A 10,347-nucleotide genomic window follows, 5' to 3' on the forward strand; every position below is an offset into this window, starting at 1 on the left:
TTAATAGATTTTATCCTATTACAAAAGTAAAATCACTATGGGTGATTTTAGTAGTGAGATTACATTGTAATATATTTGAATGAAAAACAAATTTTGAGGTTGCTTATATCAAACACATAAAAAGTAATTGAAATTTTTATTTGTAAAAATTAAATATATAAAATTTTTATTTAAAGATGAAGCTGTCAACAACTTAGGTTATGGAAGTTTGTATACTTACGTTTAAAGTTCATTTTTTTGATATAATAATTTTATTGTTAATTAAATTCCTTGTCCCATTTAGAAAAAATATATTTATAAATGTTACACACACATTTGTAGATTGTTACACTTAAAATATTTCTAAAAAAAAGATCATAGCACACATAAAGAAAAGATGATTTTATCTCTTGGAAATTATATCAGTAATTCAGTCAAATCGTTTTTGTGTGGAATCGTAATACATTTTTCAAAATAAGTGATATTTGTTATTTTTTATAGAGGCTTTTTCTCGGAAGCAAAGCCTCGGATAAAAACAGTTTATTTTATATTTTCGACTTATTTTTGTACAAAAAATCATTCTCCGTCCGGTTATATTATAGGTTTGTCCCCATTCTGTATTTATAAATAATTAATTTAGAAGAACTTACAACTGTCATAATCTATTCCGATACTTACTTACTTCACACGTGAAAGATTGTTACAAATGTTACCTTCTAATATTTATTAATGTGAAATAAATAAATTATAATTTTACAATTAAAATATTTATATTATAGTATACATGTACAGTTTTTGATAAATCTTTTTGCGATATCTGTCCTATATATAGGTTGACTACAAAAAATCATAAAAGAAATGTAACAGAAAATCATATGCGTCTCTCATATGTATGTAGGGTGATTTCTAAGTAAGCACAAAAAATTAAAGGGAATGTTTCTTGATTTATTAAGGAAGAAAAATCCTATGAACACATATCCTAAATTATTTCATTTCCAAAATATAGGATATTAAAGTTGAAAAAGAGGTGAAAGAAATCTGGAAAACTCTTAGAGATATTTTATTTATTAAGTTTGTGCAAGTATATATGTGGTGTATATATATATATATATATTGTATATTAAAAATCATTTTACTGATAAAACATTTTTATATATAGGGCATACGTATAGGTAGCCATTTTGAAAATGAAGCAATTTAGGACATACATTGATAAAATTTTATTTTCCTAAAATAAACAAAGGAATATCCTCTTCAATTTTTTGCACTTACTTAGCAATCATTCTATATATCGACATAAATTGATATAAAGCACAAAATTTCAGAAGATATACTTATTTAGATGTTAAATAAAAGGTTACTTACTTTTTCATAACAATATCTCGTAGATATATCCCAGTTTCTTAATTTTTCTCTTGATATATTAAACTCGAGAAAAATTTGTCTAAGTTGACTGACGCTTTGTGAGTAACAGCCGCTCAAGGCAGATCATTAAGCGAAGCATTTCTGTCTGTTCCACAGAATCCAGAGTATCGTTCAAAGTACCTCAAAAAGACCGCTCTTTTTGTGGCAACCGCCTTTTCGTGGAAACTTCGTCTCTTCACAGACGGTATGAGACGATAAATCCGCCGGTAGTTCAGCGGCTCGCGGCTAATTAAACCAGATCAAAGGCACTCAAGTGCTCGTTAAGTCGTTCCCGTTTTTCCTCCCCGTCCCAAGTAGCGCGACAATCATTCTCCGCATCGTCAAGGTGCAGTATTGCAATTGTAACGATACGATCGCGTGCATAGAGACCGCATTACGAGTTTCTGCAAGTAAGAGCAAAACGCATAGTCTTGTTCCATCGAGGTCAAGCTTTGTTCCTTGAAGACGAACAGGCATGTAGGAATAATTTATGCACGCAAGGAATGTAATAAAAATTGTAACATGATTTTTAAAAAAAGTGGACTTTAATAGATCTTTTAATGTGAATAACGTATTAATATGTATTATCAGTTGAAACTCACAAATAAAATTATTTTAAGCGGCATTTAGATGTTCAATATTATTGTACAATTATTTTGTACAATAGTTATTGTACAATATTACCCTTTAAACAATTTAAAGCAAATAGCGTACAGGCTTAAGATATATAGTCTCTAGATAATCAATAATATTATGCAATATCAAATACCGTAATAACATTAACTGTTTAAGGGCCGCTTAAGACTTACTATTAAACTAAAAACAATTTTATATAATAACTTTAATTCTAGTCTTCTAATTTATTAGGCAATATAAACGGTATAAAAAATTGAACGAAAACGTATCAGCTGTTTTCTCGAACAAAGAGATAGATACTTATTTTTCGGATGAAACATACTTATTTGGTGAATTGATGGTGAAACTATTGTTCACGAGTCTCATTCAAAATCTTTTTGAAATAGGATATGAAGTAGGCTTCACGCGAGAATGGGATAACACAAAAGCTGTTTCCCGGCTTAGATATATCGAACCGATCGATATACGGGTGGGTCGAGAGCCGGTAACGCGCGCCATAGAATTGGCGTACCGCCCTATGGGGTGCCATCGACCCCGGGGTTCTGTCTGCGTAAACGAAACCTCGCATATATCCCCAGCATCCCCCTTCGCGAGTCACCCCCGTGGGGTGAAAATTCTCCTCTTGCTCGATCGTGAATCCCTATTACCTCTCACCCCCAAGATTCTTTTATGGTGCGAGGTATTACTTATAAAACATTGGTGAGATCATAGTCGAACGATGCGCCAGGCCCGCGGGACTCCTAGCTATTTCTGCGGACTTGGTAGCCGAATCGTACGACTGTTGCATCGTGATTACTGCGAAAAGTATGAATGACAGCTGAGCAGAATGCTGGGGATCACAATCCCTGACATCATCGACCTCATGTAGGATCTGCGTCATGATCCTGTTTTTTTAAGCGCATCGTGTATTTAATCTTGTGATAGTTTTAATATGGTGTCCACAATAATTTCAAAATTTTTTAATTTTACAAAGAATAATGAAATCTACAATTATATCTTTTATATTAAATACATAAATATTTATATGTAAAATAATATATATTTATTTTTTTATGTTAAAAATAATTTATGTTATCATATTCATGATTATATTTATGTTTGTATTTATAATTATATTTATATTTATACTCATAATTATATTTATATGTATGTCTTAAATAATTAACGTATAATGAAAGACTGTGTCTCTTTTACACGGCATGTCGAAGTGCTTTTATGAGAAAAGTTGCTAGTAAAACCGGTTTTCGCGTTTACTTTAATCAATTAATTAGCTAAATTGCGATATTACATGTGGTCGTTTACCTCAAAAAAAGTAAATGAAGAAGGCAGCATGGAGGAAAGAAAAGGGGGATCGAATGAAGAGGTGTGCTCGTCGCTCGCGCGTGGGCAGCCACATACACCACAACGTGGGTCTTTAATGATATGACGACGACTGCCGTCCCCTCTTTGACCTTGAAGGAGCCCTTGAAACACTCCTGACAACCCTTGCTACCCTGTTACATTGCCCTATCCAATCCCCATTCATTTACATGCGCCTCCGTGCAAGACGACCTTCGGGCTTGGTCGAGCCGCGAAGTGATTTACCTCGCTGCGCCGGCACGTAAAGCAACCCGCACGAAGCGCCGTTCAGTTAAATTGCTAATTATTCATTGGAGTATGGTCGCATTGCGTTGTACTTAGCAGCAACATCGTACTTTACACCGAGTCGTTACAGCTGTATAATTACGGTGCAATTTATCTCTAGATTACAGCAAGCACTTATGTACTGACGCATTAAATTATGTATATATTATCATTTAATCGGTTTTATTGTCTACTAAAATTTCTACATTTATATTTCAGTTATTTATCAGTTTTACTTAACTTTTTTTTCTTCGATTGTGTGTTTAACGACTTATTTTTTACTAATTTCTTTCTCTAATCTTTTACTTAATTTCTCTGAATTATGACAATCTTGCGTTTCGCGGGTTTTAATTATCTTTTAAAAAGCTGATCGATAAAAAGTTCAAAAATTCGAAAATTTGTATTAAATTTAAAAGGTTTCACATGTTCACCCAAATTTTTGTTTTAATTTAACACAAGATGGATGTGTGTTAAGAAGTAACACAAATATTATATAAAAAATTAACACAAAAATATTTGGAACACTAAAATATTTGTAAATAAATTGTGGATGCACATTTCTATTCATAATATATTAAAATAATGCATGTTATTCATTTCTTATAATTTACGTTTTGAAATACATTATTTTTTATTATATACTTATTCATAAATTGTTTTATTTTAATATTGAGGAATGTTGAATATTACTCTAACATAAAATTTAAATAATACAATTAAATATTATATTAAATTAATACTGGGGTGTGTATTAGAAATTCAACACAAAAATTTTAACAAAAACCAGTTTTAACACAAATACAAAATATTTTTTACTGTGAAACTGACGTTGAGATAAGTGAATAATATTTATGTATTGCGTCACCACGATGGTGTAAATTCAATGTGTAAATCTTAAAATTTTTGTTTGTGTATAATGTTTGTTCGTTGAAATGTGCGTCAAATCTGACTGTACTTTGCACTTTATTAATCTGCCATCGTCCATGTATATTTCGGTCAATGTACATCAGATAAGAATTGCGTCGCCGGGACGTAGGTCGATCGTGGCAAGATTTTCTTTTGAAAGTAGATAAAACCAGAAAAACCCGTGTCAATAATTAACGTTCATAAATGCTTAATCGCTTCCTTCAATATGATACCGTAGTGAACTCTGGAGCAATTTCGTTTTGTGAAAAAATCTGTAGCAAAACTTCTCGAGCAAAAAGCGGTTGTAAACTTGCAATGTTACTGCAAACTTCGACTTCGTTGTTCGTTTTTCCATTCGACCGATGAACCGGAATTTCCACGATCTTAAAAATACTTACATTTAATACGAACTCGCGATTTAAACATTATTCTAAATATCACATAGATAAATATGAAACAACATTTTGCATTTTTACAAAGTAGTCTTAAATTTTATGAAATTTAACTTTAAATCGACAGAAAAAGAAAGCAAAGAATGTAATAATAACGATATCGCCTATGTAGACTCATTATAAATTATAACAAATAATTAGCGAAATAGAATGAAAGTTTGTGATTTTGAAGAGATAATTACGAGCTCGTAAATTCACAAACTTGGAATCGATCTTTTACAATTCGTTTCGGACGTTCTTTCGCAATTCGCAGTCTTCCCTTCGCGTTTCCTCCCTGCTTCTCGAGTATGTACGCCTTTATAGGGCTCACCGATTAAAACCTTGTTCGTCTTTATGAATCCCTGTTCTATTCGCCGACACGTGTCCGTCTGGGGTTGCGTAACCCTTTGAACGTGAGGCTCGACGTGCAAAACTGACGATGTTACACACATTATTAATCGCACGATGTCGCAGTGAGAAGTTAAATGAGAAGAAAAAAAAGGAACATACAAAACCAACTTCATTTTTTTTATCAGGCTAACATGAGAGCGGTGAAGCGAGGCTACGCGATGTTACGCGACGCGATGTGACGCGACGCGACTCGTCGCCGTAGCGGTGCGTACGCTGCGTATCGTTTCATACGGTTCCATATCGTTGACCAAAGTGAAACCACTTCCGCCTGCGTGTTTTACGAGTGCCAGTTGTATGTAAAGGTGCGCATGTACCGTAACAAGAACTATACACATATGTTGTTCCACGTTTAATGACCGATCCGGAGTGAAATTTTTGTAAATAAAAATTTGTATCGCACATCTCATCTATCTTCAAATTCTAATAAGTTTAAGTTTAAAGATCTCCCGTGAAATCAAAATTCAAACAGATGGAAAAGTTTTATCTTTCAGACGGTTTTAAAATGTAATATTTAAATAGAATTTTTATTTAATGTTGTTATCATATATAAAAATGAAGAAGTAAACTTTTCCGCAGAATGATTATGTATCGTCTATCTTTGAGTTTTTAAGGAGTTTAAATTTCTTGCGAAATATTAAAATCTCAATAAATAGGTTGGTCTTATATTTCAGGCAGTTCCAAAGATGTGCCACTTAAATAGAATTTTTATTTAATGTCGTTAATGTACCATTTATATACAATTTTTATTTAATGTTTATTAAAAAATAGGGAGGTAATCTTTCCATAGAAAGTTATTATTTATCGTTATATATCGTCAGTTTTCGAATTCTAAAGAATTTAAATTTAAGGATATCTCGCGAAATCAAAACCCAAATAAGTAGGAAAATCTTATATTTTAGTCAATTTTTTGAAGATGTGCATTCTGTCATATAATTTTTATTTAATGTCTCTTTCTTAAAAAATAAAGAGACGAATTTTTCCGCAAAATGGTCTAGTACGAACGAGCCTATTTCTTTGAACGCATTCAACTCGCTTTGATTTTATTTGCGATTGCAATAGCTTTGTGCATGTTAACACAAAATTCATCATATACATATATTCATATAAATGAATTTAACCTAAAAAATAATTTTGAAAGAGAGAGAGAGAGAGAGAGGCTACATAATTATTATATAGATGCATCGATGCATGTGAAAAGATGCACGATGAAAAAAACTGGTAAAATGGACTGATTTAATATCAATCACTTTTATCAACGTCACGCAAGCGATGTGCATTTCGCGATAAGCAATTTTCTCTTCATTGTTATGGATCCGGAAGAAAAAATTCCTTTCCTATTATAATTATACTATTATATTAAACTTCCTATTATATTACACTTCCTATATTAAAATATGTATGTATATTAATATATTATATAACATATATGCACCACCCTGTATATCATTATATTAAATTCCTTTACAATTTCAGCAATTCCAGCGCTTATGTACAAACTTATATATTGTAAATGTTGATTCAAATATAGTTCGAAATAAATTCGAAATATAGTTTTTGAATTTTAACAATTTAGTTTACTCAATTATAAATTACTTCGAATTATGGCATTATACCACTTCTAGTTAACAGAAAAAAGAAAAATGGATAATTCTTATAGATAATATTTTTTTTATTTTGACTGATAAATTAGGAAAACTTTATTTTATCAATTATCAAATCGTTAAAAAAGATTAGCTGATTTCACCCCGTAGAAAAATAATTTAGATCTCTATTCTATAATTCTTAATGATAATAGTCTATGAAATAAAATAAGCTAATTGTTTTTATTTTAACGATTTAACGGTTGATAAAATAAAGTTTCCCGAACTTATTAATTGAGATAAAAAACTTTCTATTTTCTTTACTTTTTGTGTTTACTTGATCTTTAATTAATCTTTATTCGAATTTATTATTGTAAAAACCAGCTGATATGTTTAGATTTGGTGTTTGTAAAATTAATTCTACATATAATATTTATATAGTTGTTATTTCATGTACGTATAGTTGCTACTACTGTCTTTTTCTCTAGGTGCATTAGATCATGATATATGATTTTTTAGGCAAGCTCTGGCGCCATATCTTCGAAGACTGCCATTGCGCCATCGCCCTTTCGATAGGGATTATGGTGCAACAGTCAGGGCCGAAGAGTCCCCAAAAGACTTACGTACGTGTTCTAAGACCCTGTGAACACGGCCCTTCGCGTGATGGCCCTAAAGGGGTCAATGCGCGCGTGACTCGTTCTGCTCGACGCGCGATTGTAATTCAACGACACGCTCGGCACGCGCCTCGTCGACAATGGTGTCGCCGTCGAAGGGAAGTCAGCTGGTGACATCGATTAGGAGAGCATATCTCGAGGAGTGCTGGATAGGCCGCGCTTGAAATTCAATGCTGATAATTTCCATTTTTAATAAAGAGATTTGCATAACACATTGATGAGTAAAGAGGAGCTCGATTATTTCATCTTGCTTGTTATGCTTCTAATTGTCGATGACTATCAATCGATTTACGTTGCCAAATGTGCAAAGAATATACACATTAGAAAATTTGTGTTACATTTAACACAAATTTGTCCCAAATGATCCATTCAAATTTTTTGTTGATTTAACATAAGACGAATATGTTAGAAAATAACATAAACGTTATGTAAAAGAATAAATATAAAAAATATATTTCGACACAATTTGAAAACAAATTGTAGAAGTATATTTCTTCAGTAAAATTAATATTTATAATACATTAAATTAACACGCGCATTTAACTTTTATTCTATCTCAAAATTTGTTTAAAAACTACATCATTTTTATGTTACTTAATCACTTACTCATAAATTATGTTAATTTGATATGTACAATATATCGATTTCCAATCTTAAATTAGAATTAAAGTTTTTTTTAGTAAACCAATATTTATTGCGAACTCAGAGAGATCTTATTTCATCCAAAGAACAGAAAGTGAAACTTTTTACGAAAAGTATCTAATTTTATGTAGCGTCTAATTCCACTAAGATTTGGTTTTATATTATTATTGTCTTTAACGCTTTTCCTAAATTAGCATTATATATTTATAAATACTCTATTATATATAATATTTCTGTTGTCTTTATAAGAGTTAGAAATAGCGTTCTCTTATATTTTTTTATTCCATATTAAATTTTCATTGTAAATGTAATGATTAAATACGTTACGGTCGATATCGTTGCTTCACGTATTAAGTACTCGTGTAAAACGGCTACCCAAGAGAATTGCTCTCAAAAATTTGTCGACCGGTTTATAGTATCCTGTTAAACTTCAACGCTGATTTGACTTTCACCTCTCGAAGCCCTTGGCAAAGTCGTGAATAGCCGGAAACTACTTTCGTCGTTGAGTCGAGTATGTTTTATCGGATACATCTCTCTCATCTATACAGAACACTTTATATTAATATATTACAAGTTCCAATTTTCAAATTTCGCATATTAATCATAATAATTATCGCATGTCTGCTCATTATGCAGTCTCTTAAGAATCACAATTTGCATAGACTCTGTAACGTTATATAATACTGCATATATGTATTAACAAGCTTATAATACATTTACGCGTATATTACTGCTTGTTTCGTATTGTGTTTCGTATTCGTTAATTAATGGTGAAATAAACGGTCACTTGCACTACACTGAATTAGTACACATTAAAAGCTGCTTTATATAGATAAGATATATCTAAATGTGGCATATACTGTTAAATTCATAATGTCAAATTATATTCAATTTGAATCATTTTTAATTATTTCTATAGCCACTATTTTTCCAATATGACGTTAATTTGATCAAAACAATGGAGAACTAAAAATAAATTTAACTTAAAAATATATAATATATTATAGCACACAATCCTCATAAATATATTAATATTTATATGTTACAAACAAATAGCATACATATAGGAAATCTGAGTTTATAATATTCTATTGTATTTTTATTGAACAACGTACTGTTATAATATACAATATTTATTTTACTTGTTACAATTTGTATTGTGATAAACCAAAATTTAAAACATAACTACGAGGATCTCGATTTCTTTATATGTAAGTAGTTTCAATATTTAAAATGATTTGTGTGTAAAGTTTCATTACGATTTACGGATTAGTTACACAGATTTAAAAGAAATATTTTGTTTCTTTACAAAACGACTAATTTCTGAATCGCAATGTAATTTTATATAAATTATTTTGAATATTTAAGCACATAAATTAAAAAAATTATAATATAACAAAATAATGACAATTAATGTAAAATAATGACAAAAATTGAGATTCTGTCATTTTCTAATACATTTTTATGCGTTTTCATTAGAATATAGATGAAAAATATAATATTACTTATTATCATCGAAATAACTTCTGATTTAGGTAATAATCATCACTAAAAATTTTATGTATTACTTTTTAATGCGATCTAAAATGATTTATAATTTTTTCAGAATTTTTTTATTTTGAATTTATTAATCATGTATTCTCAAGACATAATTAAATTTTTGACTGAAATTTAGTTCGTTATTTACCAAGTGCATACGTATGGATGTGTTCACTTTGAAATTAAGCAATTCAATCATAGAAATGAATTACATTTTGACATACGTAAAAACTAAAAATAATAAAATGTTATTTAATTTAATGGATTCGGTTACCATTGCTCTTATGATAGCTAATAGTGTAATATATATAGTTTTAAAGGACCGGAAAAAAACCCAAATTTTCCAATTTTTCCGCGGATTTTTTCGGTTTTTTCCCAAGAGTAGAAAAATTCATTTTGAAAAAATTCACACGTGCTCGTAAAACCTATCACGTTTGCTTCTTTCCGTAAAGAAAATAATTGCGTATAGGGTACACAGCGAGATAAGTTAACAGAAATTTTGAAATTGTATAAAAGATTGAG

The sequence above is a fragment of the Mycetomoellerius zeteki genome, unplaced genomic scaffold (assembly GCF_001594055.1).
Source record: "Mycetomoellerius zeteki isolate Tzet28-1 unplaced genomic scaffold, Tzet1.0 scaffold124, whole genome shotgun sequence".
NCBI lineage: Eukaryota > Metazoa > Arthropoda > Insecta > Hymenoptera > Formicidae > Mycetomoellerius > Mycetomoellerius zeteki.